Here is an 18609-nt window from a genome sequence, read left to right on the forward strand (position 1 = left end):
AAAAGTTTCTGACTACTCACTCTATCTTTGCCTCTCATCATCTTGTACACCTCTGTTAAGTCGCCTCTCATCCTTCATCGTTCCAGTGAGAAAAGCCTTAGCTCCTTCAACTTTTTTTCATAAGATATGTCCTCCAGTCAAGGCAGCATCCTGGTAAATCTCCTCTGCACATTCTCTAAAGCTTCCACATGCTCTCTGTAATGTTTCCATTTGTTATCTTGCCTTTTTTAACTTGACAGGGGGTGTCTTCTACCCGGCCTGGGCACAGCAAAGAAGAGGCTTAAAGCCTGGTGCAGTGGCCTCCTGCTGTGGCAGCCTTATCCCAGAAGGGTGGTCTTAGATTGGCATGACTATTTTCAGGTTTTGGTGTTCTGATTTCAGCATGGAGGTCTTGTCAGTGTGGAGGTCTTCGGCTGTGGTTTCTGGGTATTCCGGCCGCCCAGTGTGAAGGTCTCAGCTTGGTGTGTGGTATAGAGGTCTTGAATTTCAGCCTGGAGCGGCAGTCTCACGTTGCCCCGGTGTGTGTGTGTGTGTGTGTGTGTGTGTGTGTGTGTGTGTGTGTGTGTGTGTTGCGGGGTGGGGGAGGCAAGAGGTCATCGGCGTGGAAGTCTTCAGCAGCTTCTGGTGTTCCATCATTCATCATCTTAATCAACTTCTCCCAATCTGAAATTGATTCTGAGATGAACTCTGTCTTAATTTTTACTTTATTTCTTGGAACCCACCAGAAAGGTCTGAGATGAGGTCACAGTCTTTGAAACGTTCTGGCTGATTTACCTGAATATGTACCCAGGAAAGGTTTGAGAAATTAAAACGTGCTCTCTCTTTCTCTCTATCTGCAGACTATAAAACTGAAACCCCACACCCAAATCACCACTAAAACCACTTCTGACTTTCGAACACAACCAATACTTCATGCCCAGCCTGAGTTCTGACACCCCCACTCACCTGGCACAAGCATGCCTTATCCACTTGGCACACTATACCACCACCCAACTAGTACCTGTATTGCTCATCTTTCTGATGCTCTATCCCTTACTTCACCTTACAGACTTACCTTCTTTCAGCAGCTGCCACAGTAACTTAAGAACCTATAAACCACAGAATTTGGCTTTTTGTGCTGAAAAAGGGTTCCAGTACTGATCCACTCCGGTGTTGGCTGGAAGGATTCCTGAAATCGTTTGTGTTGACTCCTGGCCTGGAAGCTCACCTGAAAAACTGCAGCAAAGGTAAGTGGGCAATGTTGATTCTTATCTGAGTTGGAAATTAGGTTCCTGCCCAGACTAGAAGACTTGGAGGCCAATACTAAAATACCATTTTAACTGGTTCTGATTCATCATCATCCTGGGAGGAAGTTTTCAATATTTTGGTATAGCTTTTCTCAGAGACCTGGGTAAATCTGATTCTCTCATTCCATGCTTTGCAACTGGACGTAGGTTTGCTCACTGAGCTGGAAGGTTCATTTCCAGACATTTCGCCACCCTACTAGGTAACATCTTCAGTGGGCCTCAGGTGAAGCATTGCTGAAAACTCCTGCTTTCTATTTATATGTTTGTGTTTCTTTGGGTTGGTGATGTCATTTCCTGTAATGTTGTTATTTTCTGTGATGAAGTCACTTCTTGTTCCTTTTCTCAGGGGGTGGTAGATGGGGTCCAGGTCGGTGTGTTTGTTAATAGAGTTCCGGTTGGAATGCCATGCTTCTAGGAATTCACGTGTGTGTCTTTGTTTGGCTTATCCTAGGATGGATGTGTTGTCCCAGTTGACATGCAACTATTGAATTCATTGAATGCTTGATGTTAAACTTAGATTTGCAAAAGGCTGATTTTAAAAGCTGAAATTCCTGTGTGTTTACTCTGATTGTCATTTCAGGTAATAGTTCTTACAGGGCTAATGCGAAAGGCTGCATTCAGCTCCACCCAATTTGATGGTGTAATAAGGACCTGGCTGGGGAAAAGCTTAAGGTCTTTGAATCACATAGGAAACAGACTTGCTATTCACAATCTCCCAACTGTCTGAGCAACAACCAGACCAGACCTCCTCAAATATTCTAAGAAGGTAGCCTAGACTCTAACTTTTCTTATTTTAAAGTACTGCGTTCAGATGCAATTCAACTGGTCAAAAAAGTCAGCATTAAGCAAAACACAATTTATTCAAACACTGTCGTTAAAATACAACAAAAGAAAGAACTTAGAATAACTCCATTGGAAAAGTTAACAGAATAATAGATAGAGTAGTAATTACAAATTAACCGTTTCAACATAGTAACATCCCATAAACACACCCAAAGGCAAAAAGGAAAATTCATAAAACAGATGTTCTCACATGCAATGCCCGCAGTAGGATGAAAAGCTCCAGCTTTTAGCTACAACTGAGAGAGGGAAAAAAAAATTCCTATGTCATCAAAATTCCAGCAGGTTCTGCTGAATCTGAAGGCTAAAAAGAAAACAATAAATCCTGGTCTGAGAGAGCTGGCCCCACCCTGCCAGGTTGTTTCTATTGTTCCAATATGTTAAAAGAACCCAAAGCCTGACAAGCTGTTTATGTTATCACAGACTGCGCAGTACCTCTCAATCAATCTCTCTCTCTCTTAAAACCAACCAGGACAAAATACACCTCTCAAAGCCATAGCATCATCACACACTGATGTAACTTGTATCTGATTGCTACTGTGCTATAAATGGCATTCTAAAACAACAGCTTCTTCTCCTTAGACTGTATGGTAGTTTACTTTTACTCCCCCAGGTGAAGCATGTATGTAAATGTCAACCTCCAAGGTGATGGAAACAAGAGGCCATCGAACTCAGACAACAGTGATAGTGATTTGAAGTTTTAACTTAGCCAAGGCATTACAACATGGAAGGCAAGAGTGCGGACAAGACCTCATTTTAACCATACAGAACAAATTCCAGTGAGTCTAGAAGAAATTGCCAGTTAAAGCTTTAAGAGAGTGAAAGACTCATTGCAAACAGTCAGCAGCAGAAAGAGCTAAATACCTCAGAAGCCTTGCGGAAGAGAAACTTGAAGTCAGGTTCTACAAGGCAAAATCTATAGCCAATGCTAAAAGCATTTCAAAGATATTGTGCGATATAGCACAAAACTACATGTGACTAGAAGTTACATTGAGCTGGTAAGCTAGTCACACTTGGCAGTAACAGATTTCATCAGGTGCCAATGAACAAAGAACAAAGAAACCTTACAGCCCAGGAACAGGCCCTTCAGCCCTTCAAGCCTGAGCTGATCCAAATCCACTATCTAAACCTGTCACCCAATTCCTAAGCATCTGTATCCCTCTGCTCCCCACCGACTCATGCATCTGTCCAGACGCACCTCAAATGAATCGACTGCCTGCCTCTACTACCTCTGCTGGCAACACCTTCCAGGCACCTACCACCCTCTGTATAAAGTACTTTCCACATGTATCCCCCATAAATTTTTCATCTCTCACCTTGAACGCATGACCTCTCGTTATTGAATCACTCACCCTGGGAAAAAGCTTATCTCTATCTACCCTGTAGGTCCCCACTCAATGTCCTTTTTTCTAATGAAAACAATCCTAACCTACTCAATCTCTTTTCATAGCTATCACCCTCCATCCCAGGCAACATCCTCGTAAACCATCTCCAAAGCGTCCACATCCTTTTGGTAATGTGGTGACCAGAACTGTACACAGTAATCTAAACCAAAGTCTTGTACAATTTTAACATGACCTGCCAGCTCTTATACTCAATATGCCGTCTGATGAAGGCAGGCATACCATTTGCCTTCTTGACCACTCTATCCACGTGTACAGCCACCTTCAGGGTACAATGGACCTGAACATTCGGTTCTCTCTGCTCATCAACTTTTCCCATGGCTCTTCCATTTACAGTATAGTTCGCTCTAGAATTAGACTTCCCAAAATGCATCACCTCACATTTACCTGGATTGAACTCCATCTGCCACTTCTCTGCCAAACTCTCCAGTCTATCTATATTCGCCTGTATTCTTTGACAATCCCGTATGCTTTCTGCTATTCCACCGATCTTCATGTCATCTGCAAACTTACTGATTAGACCAGCAGTGCCCTCTTCCAGATCATTTATGTATATCACAAACAACCGTGGTTCCAGCACTGATCCCTGTAGAACACCACTGGTCACCTTTCTCCATTTTGAGAAACTCCCTTCAACTACTACTCTCTGTTTCCTGTTACTCAACCAGTTTCTTTATCCACCTGGCGAGAACACCCTGCACACCATGTGACTTCACTTTCTCCATTAGTTTACCATAGGGAACCTTGTCAAATGCCTTACTGAAATCCATGTATATGACATCTACAGCCTTTCCTCCATCTATCAACTTGGTCACTTCCTCAAAGAGCTCTATTAAGTTGGTAAGGTACCATCTCCCCCACACAAAACCATGTTGCCTGTGTTGTTTTCGAAATATAAATACATTTTATCCTGCAGTACCTTCTCCAGCAACTTTCCCACCACTAATGTCAGGCTCAGTGGTCTGTAGTTACCTGGAATATCCCTCCTAGCCTTCTTGTACTGGTGACAACATAGAGTCATAGGGTCATGGAGATGTACAGCATAGAAACAGACGCTCTGGTCCAACTCATCCATGCCGACCAGATATCACAACCCAATCTTGTCCCACCTGCCAGCACCCAGCCCATATCCCTCCAAAGCCTTCCTTGCCTTCCTATTCATATACCCATCCAAATGCCTTTTAAATGTTGCAATTATACTCACCTCCACCACTTCCTCTGGAAGCTCATTCCATACATGTACCACCCTCTGCATGAAAAAGCTACCCCTTAGGTCTCTTTTAAATCTTTCCCCTCTCACACGAAACCTATGCCCACTAGTCAGGCTCACTCTTCCCCACCCCAGGGAAAAGACTTTGTCTATTTATCATATCCGTGCCCCTCATTATTTTATAAACCTCTATAAGGTCACCCCTCAGCCTCCGACGCTCCAGGGAAAACATCCCCAGCCTGTTCAACCTCTCCCTATAGCTTGAATCCTCCAACCTTGGCAACTTCCTTGTAAATCTTTTATGAAACCTTGCAAGTTTCACAACATCTTTCTGATAGGAAGGAGACCAGAATTGCACGCGATATTCCAACAGTGGCCTAACCAATGTCCTGTACAACCGCAACATGACCTCCCAACTCCTGTACTCAATTCTCTGACCAATAAAGAAAAGCACACCAAACACCTTCTTCACTATCCTATCTAGCTGCAACTCCACTTTCAAGAAGCTATGAACCTGCACTCCAAGGTCTCTTTGTTCAGCAACACTCCCTAGGACCTTACCATTAAGTGTATAAGTCCTGCTAAGAATTGCTTTCCCAAAATACAGCACCTCATATTTATCTGAATTAAACACCATCTGCCACTTCTCAGCTCATTGGCCCATCTGATCAAAATCCCATTATAATCTGAGGTAACCTTCTTCGCTGTCAACTACAGCTCCAAGTTTGGTGTCATCTGCAAATTTACTAACTATAGCTCTTATGCTCACATCCAAATCATTTATATATAGGACGAAAAGAAGTGGACCCAGCACCGATCCTTGTGGCACTCCACTGGTCACAGGCCTCCAGTCTGAAAAACAACCCTCCACCACTACCCTCTGTCTTCTACCTTTGAGCCAGTTCTGTATCCAAATGACTAGTGATCCCTGTATTCCATGACATTTAACCTTGTTAACCAGTCTCCAATAGGGAACATTATTGAATGCCTTACTGAATTCCATATAGATCATTTCTACTGCTCTGCCCTCATCAATCCTCTTTGTTACTTCTTCAAAAAACTCAATCAAATTTGTGAGACATGATTTCCCATGCACAAAGCCATGTTGACTATCCCTAATCTGTCCTTGCCTTTCCAAATACATGTATATCCTGTCCCTCAGGATTCCCTCCAACAACTTGCCCACCACCGACATCAGGCTCACTGATCTATAGTTCCCTGGCTTGTCCTTACCACCTTTCATAAACAGTGGCACCATGTTTGCCAACCTCCAGTCTTCCGGCACTTCACCTGTGACTATCGATGATACAAATATCTCAGCAAGAGGCCCAGCAGTCACTTGCCTAGCCTCCCACCATCTGATCAGGTTCTGGGGATTTTCCACCTTTATGCGTTTCAAGTCATCCAGCACTTCCTCCTCTGTAATATGGACATTTTTCAAGATGTCACCATCTATTTCCCTACATTCTATATCTTCCACGTCCTTTTTCACAATAAATACTGGTGCAAAATACTCATGTAGTATCTCCCCCATTTTCTGCGACTCCATACAAAGGCCGCCTTGCTGATCTGCTATTCTCTCCCTAGTTACCCTTTTGTCTTAAATGTATTTGTAAAAACCCTCTGGATTCTCCTTAACACTATGTGTCAAAACTATATCATGTCCCCTTTTTGCCCTCCTGATTTCACTCTTAAGTATACTCCTACTGCCTTTATACTCTTCTCAGGATTTACTCAATCTATCCTTTATATACCTGACACATGCTTCCTTCTTTTTTTTAACCAAACCCTCAATTTCTTTAGTCATCCAGCATTCCCTATACCTACCAGTCTTCTCTTTCGCCCTAACAGTAATATACTTTCTCTGGACTCTTGTTATCTCATTTCTGAAGGCTTCCCATTTTCCAGCCATCCCTTTACCTGCGAACATCTGCCCCCAGTCAGCTTTTTGCCTAATATTCTTGCCTAATATCGTCAAAATTGGCCTTTCTCCAATTTAGAACTTCAACTTTTAGATCTGGTCTATCCTTTATTATTGTAAGAATAATAGAATTATAGTCACTGGCCCCAAAGTGCTCCCTCATTGACACCTCAGTCACCTGCCCTGCCTTATTTCCCAAGAGTAGGTCAAGTTATGAACCTTCTCTTGCAGGTACATCCACATAATGAATTAGAAAATGTTCTTGTACACACTTAACAAACTCCTCTCCATCTAAACCCTTAACACTATGGCAGTCCCAGTTTATGTTTGGAATTTGCCAACCTTCATATCCTTTAGCCTTCCCAGTACATCCTCCCTCCTTATATCAACGTGATCCAGAGTAAACAAACTCTCTAATCTCAACATTCATCATGTCCCTCTCAGTGAGCACTGATCCAAAGTAATCATTGAGAATGTCACCCATTTTCTCAGGTTCGACACACAACCTTCCTTCCTTATCCTTTAGTGGACCAACTCTTTCTCTAGTTACCCTTTTGCTTCTTATATAAGAATAGAAGGCCTAAGGATTCTCCTTAATTCTGCTCACTAAAGTTATTTCATGATCCCTTTTAGCCTGCTTGATTCCTCGTTTAAGATTGGTCCTTCTGTAGGAGTGTTCTTGAATTGAGGTTAAGCTGGAGAATAAACAAACATCAGAAGTTCCCTGTGCAAAGTTAAAATCCCTGGTTGGCAGGGAGAAGCTTTTAAATAACGGGTGCAGTTACAAACTGAATTAAACAAATAAGGACTTTCAGCTTGGGTCAAGTGTCAAGAATTGTTGCAGTCAGATCACCAAGGTCTTAACATTGAGAATGGCGTGAAGCCAGAATTAAACTCATGAACCAAGGCATGAGGGAGGAGCTTAGCAAGAGAGACAGTGGAACAGTAATGGCAGGAGTTTCTGGGAGTAATTCAGGAGACACAACAGAGATTTATCCTGCGGAAAAAGAATCATGGTTTAGGGAGGATGAGTCAACCATGGCTGACACTAGGGAAGTCAGGAATAGCATAAAAGCAAAAGAGAAAGCATATAATGTGGCAAAGGGCAGTGGGAAACCAGAGGATTGGGAAGCTTACAAAGACTAACAGAGGGGAACAAAAAAAGAAATAAGAGAGGAGAAGATTAAATATGAGTGTAAGCTAGCCAGTAATATAAAGGAAGACTGTAAGAGTGGACATTGGGCTACTAGAAAATGACATTAGAGAGATAGTAGTGGAGAACAAGGAAATGGCTGAGGAACTGAATAATTACTTCACGTCAGTCTTCATGGTGGAAGACATGAGTAATATCCCAAAAATTCAAGACAGTGAGGGGGCAGAGCCAGCACCAAGGAGAAGGTGGGTAAATCATCTGGACCAGATGGACTATCCCCAGAGTTCTAAGGGAGATAGCGGAGGCATTAATGGTGATCTTTCAGGAGTCGCTAGAATCAAGGAGGGTTCCAGAGGACTGGAAAATTGCTAACGTGACACCCCTGTTTAAAATGGGAGTAAGGCAAAAGACAGAAAATTACATACTGATTGGCCTAACCTCGGTCGTGGGTAAGATCTGGAATCCAGTGTGAAAGATGAGATTTCTGAATACTTGGAAGTGTATGGTAAAACAGGGCAAAGTCAGCATGGTTTCATCAAGGGGAGTTCATGCCTGATAAATCTGATAGAATTCTTTGAGGAAGTAACGAGCAGGTTAGACCAAGGAGAGCCAATGGATGTTATGTATATGGACGTCAAGAAGGCCTTTGACAAGGTGTTGCGCAGGAGACTCCTGAGTAAGATAAAGGCCCATGATGTCAGAGGCAAAGTGCTAGCATGGATAGAAGACTGGCTGTCTGGCAGAAAGCAAAGAGTAGGGACAAAAGGGTCCTTCTCAGGATGGCAGCTGGTGACAAGTGGTGTTCCACAAGGCTCAGTGTTGGGAACACAACTTTTCACTTTATGCATTAATGATCTAGATGAAGGAACTGAGGGTGTTCTGGCTAGGTTTAAAGACGATACAAAGATAGCATTGAGGAGGTAGGGAGGCTGCAGAGGTATTTGGACCAGTCAGGGGAATGAGCAATGAAGTGGCAGATGGAATACAACGTGAGAAAGTGTGAAGTTATGCACTTTGGTCAGGAGCATAGAGGCATGGACTGTTTTTTAAATGGGAAGAAAATTCAAAAGTCCGAAGTGCAAAGAGACTTGAGAGTTCTAGTCCAGCATTTGGTCAATTTAAGCTTGCAGGTTGAGTCAGTAGTTAGGAAAGCAAATGCAATCATGGTATTATTTTGAGAGGACTTGAATATAAAAGCAGGCATGTACTTCTGAGGCTCTCAAGGCTGTGGTCAGACCACATTTGGAGAAGTGTGTGTAGTTTTGGGCCCCAAATCTCAGGAAGGATGCTCTGGCACTGGAGCATGTTCAGAGGAGGATCATGAGAATAGTCTCAGGAATGTAAAGCTTAACATATGAGGAAAGTTAGAGGATTCTGGGTTTATACTTGGAGTTTAGAAGGATGAGAGGAGTTCTAATTGAAACATACAGAATACTGAATGGCCTGGACAGGCTCCTTTGACAGCCCTTTCCCAACCTGTAACCTATGTTCCTTATAAGGACAAGGGCAGGAGATGCATTGAAAAGCACCAAAACCTGCATATTCCCTTTCAAGTTACACCCCTCCTTCAGTTTTAACTATATCATCATTCCTTTACTTTTGCTGAATCAGAATCATGAAACACCCTCCCAAACCGGAAAGCAGCTCCCAACATTATCTTAAGGAGGATTGGGGATGGTGGCCAGTACTATAATTTTCAATGGTGCTGACTCCCATGAGCCCTCCTTGTCCACATCCAATGGTTTGCTCAGGCTGCTGGAGCTCACCTAGCCACTTCACATAGGACCCTCATGCAGGTGAGGCTTCATCTCTCACCTCATCAGAGGCATCAAACACAGAAAAGACTGGCCCATTAACCAGATGGAACCATTGTGATGGTTGAGCCTCTCAAGATGCTAATCCTACCTCCAGTGGCTGCTGGGGAAATGGGAAATGTCCACGAGAAGCACATCACTTTTGCCCCCTCCCTGCAGTGGCTCCAAACCTAATATAGTAGCTTCTTGCAGACACACCCTTCAGACAGTTCCACTGTGTCTGCCCATTCTTGTCAAAGCTGCTGCTCAGGTCTCACCCCATTCTAGCAGGTAACACTCTGAACTTCCATGCAAACCAATGAACATCTGTCTCCTGATCAATATGAGCATGTACATCTTTTAGTCTAAAAATAATGTGCTCGTTTGAAATGGGCCTCTACGTACATTGCTACGTCATTTTTAAAAGCAATTTGGAAGATTGCAATCCATCCACCTTTATATATAGAAAGGCTGCTTTGCAGGTTTAGCAAAGTGATGGATGGTAGCATGTTAACATTTTAACACTGTCCTCTGTAGACTAGAGTGGCTGCTTGCTTTCCAGTTGTCAATTCATGTCTTACAAATAGCAATCCCTGATGATTAAGCTGCCGTAATGTTTAATTGGTGTATGACTACTCACTGTTGAATTGAGTCAATGAGACCAGACAAACCCTTGCTTTTTTGGCATTGTAATGGTCAACTCTATAATTAGCCTCTCTGTCCCTGATTGGGGGGAAGGAAGATATTTCCGATGATAAATAGTCTTTTTCAAACCAAGCTCAGTCTTTCTTGAAGCCATAAAAACAAGTTGGTGTTAATGTTAAATGCCATTCCTATTTGTAATTTTTGGATTGTGTCTGTGCCAATGCGTCAGCCATTGCCTTCGTCTGGTGTTGTGGTTTATTTCATGTTGTGCATTTCAGGATGAATAATTGAAGTTGAGGATCATTGAAATGTACCAAGTGACCCTTGCTATTGTGGAAGGGCTGGTGTTCTGTGGAGGGGCTGGTGTCCTTTTGACGTGGTACTTCTAAACTGTCTCCTGATTAATTTCCAAGAGAAAGAAACTATATTTTCTTCCAAGAGCATTATTCACTCGTTTGAAATTCACACATGTTCCAGATATGAGGGGAAAAAACATGTTAACAAAAATGTACGCAAACATACCCACACCCGCATGAGAATATACATGACCACATGCACCCGCATGCATTCCCGTGAAGTTAATGGATTGATTGACGCAGTACCTGCAAAAGGAAAGCACCAGATGTTATTACAATTCGGTCTCAGTCAGAAAACAGACCAAAACATGAAAGAAATTAACGGCACCTAAGATTCAAGACAGCGGGTAAATAAGAGTGAAAGGGAAAAGGCCAGTAAAAATGGGAAGGTGTAAGCAGAGAGAATTTTGAATGAAGACTTGGAAAGCACGGTTGAAAATAAAACCTGGTCAAGGAAGCGATGTTCGTAGTATCAGAGAGATATACCTTGTTGCAAGGAGAGATGAACAAGTGAGGCTGGAAACCAATACAGGGTTTGAAAATCCAGCCAGGTTTAAACCTTCTCATCAGTTGATGGGGATGGTTACCATTGTGGCTTAGTTTGTGCTGGACTATTTCATGTTGGTCTGCATGATGCAGATTTACCTTTCAGTAGGGTCAGTAGAATCACAGAATCCCTGCATGTGGAAGCAGACCATTCGGCTCATCGAGTCCACACTGACACTCTGAAGAGCATCCCATCCTGACCTATCCTGTACTCTTTCTTTGTAACCATGCATTTTCCATGGCTAATCCACCTAGCTTGCACCTCCCTGGACACTGCTAGGCAATTTAGCATGGCCAGTCCACCTAACCTACACATCTTTGGACTGTGGGAGGAAACCGGAGCTCTGTGAGGAAACCCATGCAGACACAGGGAGAATGTGCAAACCCCACTCAGACAGTCGCCTGATGATGGAATCGAATCCGGGTCCCTAGCGCTGTGAGGCAGCAGTACTAACCATTGAGCCACGTTGCCATATACAGTATCAGGGAAGACAATACCAGCAGATCTGCTGGTAGGTGATATCCTTCTGTCCTAGGACTGCTGTATATTGAACAAAGTACAAGGAGAAAGTGAGGACTACAGATGCTGGATATCAGAGTTGAGGGTGTGGTGCTGGAAAAGTACAGCCTGACAGGCAGCATCCAAAGAGCAGGAGAATTGACGCTTCCAGCATAAGTCCTTCATCAGGGAATCCTAATGAAGGGCTTATGCCCGAAACATCGATTCTCCTGCTCCTCGGATGCTGTTTTAGCAGCTGTGCTTTTCCAGCACCACAAGCTTGACCCCCAACAAAGCACAATTCAACCTCAAGGACCTCTATCTCTTTTTTCCACTTAGGCATCTTACAACTTTAAGGTCTAAGTATTGAACTCCATAACTTCAGAACTGACCACATTAAGCCTGCTACCTATTTTCTCCCACATTCTCTCCCCTGTCCACTTCAGCCTTGCCTTGTTTACTTTGCTCTAAGTCACAAGGACCCATACTCTCCCTTTCACAACCTTAATTTACACCTCTTTTTCACTTTCTCCACCATTAACCCCTTTCTCTTTTGCAGTGGGCCTCTGCCTCAATCAAAATTATATATAAAAAAGCATTTTCCAACACCTTTCAGTTCAGAAGAAGAGCTGTACCAGACATGAAATGTTAACTCTGTTTCTCTCTCTACAGGTACTGCCAGACTTGTTGAGTTTCTACAAACTGTATGTATTTGTTCTAGGTTTCCAACATCTGTAATATTGTGTGAGCTCTGCCAGGATAGAAAAAGACAAAGGTCAAAGTTTTACCCACATAACTTAATGGAGAAATGTAATTGTAAGTGAAATGAGTAACTTCTGAAATATTAGTCAAAACCTAATTTTAGGAGATCATAATTTCAATCGCTGAGGAAAAATAGATTAAACTTCTTTCAACAAGTCACTTGATTGGTTCATCAACAAGTTATTACGGTAAAAGAGTTATACACTCTTTTCCAATTTTAAAATGCTTACACGTCAAATCTTTATTCCTTTGGCTGTGCCTCAGATTATAAAACAAAACACATTATTAGTTAAAATTTAGCTCAAATCGGGATGATGAATGGCACAATCATGTACAACTTAATAGGTTTTCTGAGGAAAGATGTAGTCTCTCTTTGTCTCTCCCTTTTTCTCAATGCTGCAGTAATTAGTAGACTTGGTAAATGGCACCAAACACATATGGTAATGAGATCCTGACTGCTTGAAAATATATTTATTTTGTGCATTTTTGCAGTTTAAAATTAGAATATTTTCCTCCCGCTTAATACACTTTGGCATTCAAAGAAACACAGCAGTTAGTGTACATACATAATACAGCGCAGGAACAGTCCCTTCCGCCCACCAGGCCTGCACTGATTCCTTTTTCTTATTTAGACCCGCTACTTATTGCCCAAATGTGGTTTCTATCCCTCAGTTTACCTCCCCATCACGTGTCTATCATGATGTGCCTTAAACATTGCCAGTGGAGGTGGTGGAAGCAGGGACATTAGCAGTGTGTTCCACACATCCACCAGCCTCTGCGTGAAACTTTTCCCTGCACTTCTCCCCTATACTTTCTCTCTCTCACCTTGGATCTGTGTCTTCTTGTAGTTGGCCTTTCCACCCTGGGGAAAATAAAAGCCTCCGACTATCCACCCTATCTGTCCGTTTCATAATTTTATAGGCTTCTATCAGGTTGCCCCTCAGCCTCCGTCTTTTCAGCAAAAATAATCTGAGTTTATCCAACCTCTTCTCATAACCAAAACCCTCCAGACCAGATAACATCCTGGCAAAACTTCTCTGCACCCTCTCCAAAGCATCCGCGACCTTCTGGTAGAGTGGCAATTAGAACCGCATGCAATATTCCAAATGTGGTCTAACTAAAGATTTACACAGCTGCAACTTTACTTGCCAACGTTTCTATTCATTGCCCCAACTGATGAAGGCAAGCATACCTTCATGATCTTCTTAATGAGTTGCCATTTTCAGGGCTCTGTGAACCTGTATGCCCAGATCCCTCTGAAGGTCAATGCTCCTGAGGGTTCTGCCATCTATTGTAAAATTCGCAACTAAGTTTGATCTTCCAAAATGCATTATCTTGCATTGGTCTGGATTAAACTCCATCTGTCATTTCTCTGCCCAAATCTGTGATCTATCCTTATCTCTCGGTATCCTTTGACAAGCCTCCTCACTATCTGCAACTCTGCCAATTTTGGCATCATCCACAAAATTACTAATCAGACCCTCTACATTTTCCTCCAGATCATTTGTATATATTACAAACTAAAAATTCCCAGCAATGATCCCTGTGGAACACCACTAGTTCTGATCACCATTCTGAAAATAACACTTTCACCACTATTCTCTGTCTTCTATGACCAAACCAGTTTTGTATCCATCTAGAAAGCTCACTCCAGATCGCATGAGGCTCTACTTTTTGCATCAGCCTGACTTGAGGTACTTCATCAAATGCCATACTAAATTCTATGTAGACAACATCTACTGTTCTTCCTTTATCAATCATTCTTATCACCTCCTCAAAAAAAAACTGAATCAAGTCGGTGAGACATGACCTTTTCCACACACCCATTCTGCCTATCACTTACAAATCCATTTGCTTCCAAATGTGAATAATTCCTGCCTCTCAGTTTCTTCTCCAAAAGCTCCACCATCATTGAAGTCTGGCTCACTGGCCTGGATTAACTCAGTTTCCCCTCTTAAACAAAGGAACAACATTGGCCAATCTCCAGTCCTCTGGAACCTTGCCTCCCATAGTATTGTAGGATAGGTCCCATCTGGCCCTATAATCAAGATAGATTTTCTCTCACACACACAGACAGCTTGTCTTTTTAAATATTCAGATACACTTTATCTGAATAAAGCTTTTCAAACTTGTCCTCTAAATATTATTCAAATGATTTGACAATAGGTGAACAGAACCTGTTTCATGCTAAATATTCTGACAGCATAACTGACTAAATGTCATTTATACCTCCTGGGAAATCGAACACACTGAACATTCTACATTTAACTAACAGACATACAGCTTTGTGTGAAACTATCAACTCCAAGCCCGGGATTTTGTGAAGTACAAAGGCCTTTTTGCAAAATTGTGAATATATGCATTAAAATAACACAGAAGGAAATTCATTCAATAAATATGATTTAAAAACAAACATTGCGAGAAAATCTCACCAGGGTCTCACAGCATTTGTGGAGCTAAATCAGAATTAATATTTCGGGTCCAGTGACCCTTTTTAAGACCACTAACACTTCTTCTCCAACAGCTTCCCCACCACTGACATCAGGTTTACCAGCCTATAATTACGTGGGTTATGTCTGATTCCCTTCTTAAACAAAGGAACAGCACATCATCTTCCCACAGACCTGCTAAGATTTTCTAGCAATGTCATTTTATGTTTCTGATTTCCAGAATCCGCAGTTCTTTTGATATTTTCATTTAGATATAAAATTGATCGGGTTTTTCAGACAAACAATTTTTAAAAAATGTATCTTGAAACATCGAATTAATGTGGGGAACTACCTTAAATGTTTAAGAAAGGATTTGTGAGGAAATTCCCATCTCTCAGGCGAAGAGCTTCTATTGATGTTAGATGAGAGATACAATTCTCATGTGCTTGGACTTGGGGTTTTTGCTTGAGTTAGAAGTTCCTTTTTCCAGAGTCTTGTGCGCTGTTCTCTTCCCCTCAAAGAAGGAGAAGAGAAAGACATAGTCATAGAGTCATGTAGCACAGAAACAGACCCTTTGGTCCAACTCATCAATGCCAACCAAGTTTGCCAAACTAAAACTAGTCCCACTTGCCTGCATTTGGCTCTTCTCCCTGTAAACCTTTCCTGTTCTTGTACCGATCTAAATGTCTTTTAAATGTTATAGCTGTATTTGTATCTACCACTTCCTCTGGCAGTTCATTCCACATACGAACCACCCTTTGTGTGAAAAAGTTGCCCACCCAGGTGCTTTCTAAATCTCAACTTGAAAATACGCCTCCAAGTTTTTAACTCTCACCCTAGGAAAAAGACCGTTGCTGTTCACCTTATCCACGCCCTTGACTTAGATTCATAGTCGGAGTCATACAGCACAGAAACAAATCCTTTGGTCCAACCAGTCCATGCTGAAATAATCCCAAACTAAACTGCCTGCTCCTAGCCCATATCTCTCCAAACTTTTCCTATTCATGGACTTCTCCAAATGTATTTTAAACATTGTGATTGTACCTACATCCACCACCTCCTCAGGAAATTTGTTTCACACGCAAACCGCCCTCTATGTAAAAAGTGTCCATGTCTTTTTTTGACTCTCTCTCTTCTCACCTTAAAAATCTTGAAATCTTGAAATTCCCCCATCCTAGGGAAAAGAAAACTACCATTAACCCTATCCGTACCCTTCATTATTTCATAAACTTCTATAAGGTCACCTCGCAACCTTTTACTCTCCAGTGAAAAAGTCCCAGCCTATCCACCCTTCGTTTATAACTCAAACCTTCCATAGCTGGCAACCTCCTGTTAAATAAGTTTTCTGGGGTTATGAGAGCAACTACCTCTTCACTCAGTACTGTGACAAGCTGCAACCTATCTACACAAGACTTTGCAAGGCAGTTTTATTAACTTAAACACACCTGGTGCCAGTGTGTCTCACAGAATTAACAAATCCAGTTTCTCCAAATGTTATGTGACCTTGTGTAACCAAGAAGTGAACATCACCTTTGATCTCTGGAGATGGTTTAAAAAAAGCTTGTTCGTTCTCTGCAACATGGCAGTATCTATGCTTCTATTTTTCAGATAATAATTCTAAAAGGGTATCCATGCAGTCTCTCGATCGAGGGCTGTGATTCAATGGGTTCCAAATTGGCCAATAAGTGGAATTGAATGATCAGCCTTGGCAGAGATGGTCAACTAATTGGATGGAGATCTCAAAAAAGGTAAGAAGTGATTTCTATGTGGGAGAAAGGGTGATGCAAACAAGCCGACAGCAGTTCAGTGGTTCCTTGTAAGCCCTGGAAGAACAAGGTTTTACCTATTTTTTTTCCTGAACAGAAAATTGGAGGGCAAGATTTTGCGTGAAGGTTGAGTTTTTAAAAAGCATTATATATTCAGAAAAGCTAAAAACAGGATTTAGAGAATAGTTAGCTCAGATCTGAACAGGATAGCACTGATGTTATTGTCCCTTGCATTCTAAACAATGCAACAATTGGTTAGATTATCTTGCCATACACAGAACACTTCAGACCCACTCGGATTGAAGTCTTGTGTTCAGGGAGGCTTGCCACAAACTACATAGGGACTTGGGTTCGGCAACACTTAGCCAGGTCTTTCTTTCATCCAATTATAGGACGTGGGTGTTGCTGATGGGGCTAACATTTATTGCTCATCTCTCGTTTATCTCAAGAAGTTGGTGAGCACTTTTGAACCACTGCAATCCACTTGCTGTAGGCAGACCACAATGCTGTTAGGGAGTGTGGGTTCAGGGTATTAACTGAGTGACTGTGAAGGAATGGCAACATAATTCCAAGTTAGGATGGTGAATGCTTTGCAACGGAACTTACAGACGGCAGCGTTCCACATGTCTAATGCTATTAGTCTTCTATATCGTGGAGGGTGGGGAGTTGAAAGGTGCTGTTTAAGGAGGCTTGGTGAACTTCTGCCACACATTTTGTAGCTGGTACACGTTGCTGCTACTATGCATCAGTGGTGGAAGGTGTATGTGTTTGTGGACATGGTACTTTTTCCTGGATGGCATCAAGCTTCTTGACTGTTATTAGGGCTGCACTCTCCATGCAAATGGAGAGTATTTCATCACACTCCTAACTTGTGCCTTTTAGATGGTGGACAGGCTTTGGGGAGTCAGGAGGTCAGTTACTCACTGCAGGATTCCAAGCCTCTGACCTGTTCTAGTAGCCACATCATTTATAAGGCTAATCCAATTCAGTTTCTGGTCAACGTTAACACCGGAGATGCTGATAGCAGGGAATGTAGTTATGGTAAAGTCATCAAATTTCATGGGAGAACAGCTAGTTTCTTTAACATTGAGCTTGTCATTGCCTGGTGCTTGTGTGGCATGAAAGTGGAATTTGAATTAACATAAAATCTGAAATTAAAATTTTCGAGATGACCATTGATTGTTGAACCATGTGGTTCAGGTTGTTTGTTTGCTCTCTGAGCTGGTAGATCCCTGGCATTGTGAGGCAGCAGTGCTAACCACTGTGCCATAATATTGGCAGCAATAACAGGTCAAGAGAAATAAACTGGGAGGCAGAAGAGAAAATCTAGTAGACACAAGCAATACCTTACTCTAGGAGGCTCAGTGGTTAGCACTGCTGCCTCTCAGCACAGATTCTCCCTGTATCTGTGTGGGTTTCTTCCAGGTGCTCCGGTTTCCTCCCACACTCCAAAGATGTGCAGGTTAGGTGGATTGGCTATGCTACAGAAATACCCATAGTGTTCAAGAATATGTAGGTTAGATGCATTAGTCAGTGCCAAAAATATAGGGTAGGGAAATGGGTCTGGGTGGGTTACTCTTCGGTGTATTGGTGTGGACTTATGGGGCCGAAGGTTTTATTTCTACACTGTAGGGATTCTATGAATCCTTTCCATCTGTGCTTGAATTGTCCTGACCTGCTCTTATGGGTCCTGTATTCAAAAAGCAGCAAGAAGCTGCAAAATGAGCCTTTTTTACCCCAAAGACAGTTGCAGGCATCTGTTCTGCATTTGCAGAATGCACAGTCAGTAATTACAGTCCTCTAACAATACTCGATACCAATTCCTCAGGGAATGAAGTTTAAGTTCTTTCTGGTAAGAAATCCAATTTCAGTTAGGACTTTTACACTCGATCCCCAAAATCCCAAATTAGATTGGACAAAAAGACAATGGTGGTCATGGCAACTGCAACAAATAAGACATGCAGGAATAAAGACAAAATAAATTTCCCAATTTTTTAAAA

This window comes from Chiloscyllium punctatum, chromosome 7 (genome assembly GCF_047496795.1).
Source record: "Chiloscyllium punctatum isolate Juve2018m chromosome 7, sChiPun1.3, whole genome shotgun sequence".
NCBI classification, from domain to species: domain Eukaryota; kingdom Metazoa; phylum Chordata; class Chondrichthyes; order Orectolobiformes; family Hemiscylliidae; genus Chiloscyllium; species Chiloscyllium punctatum.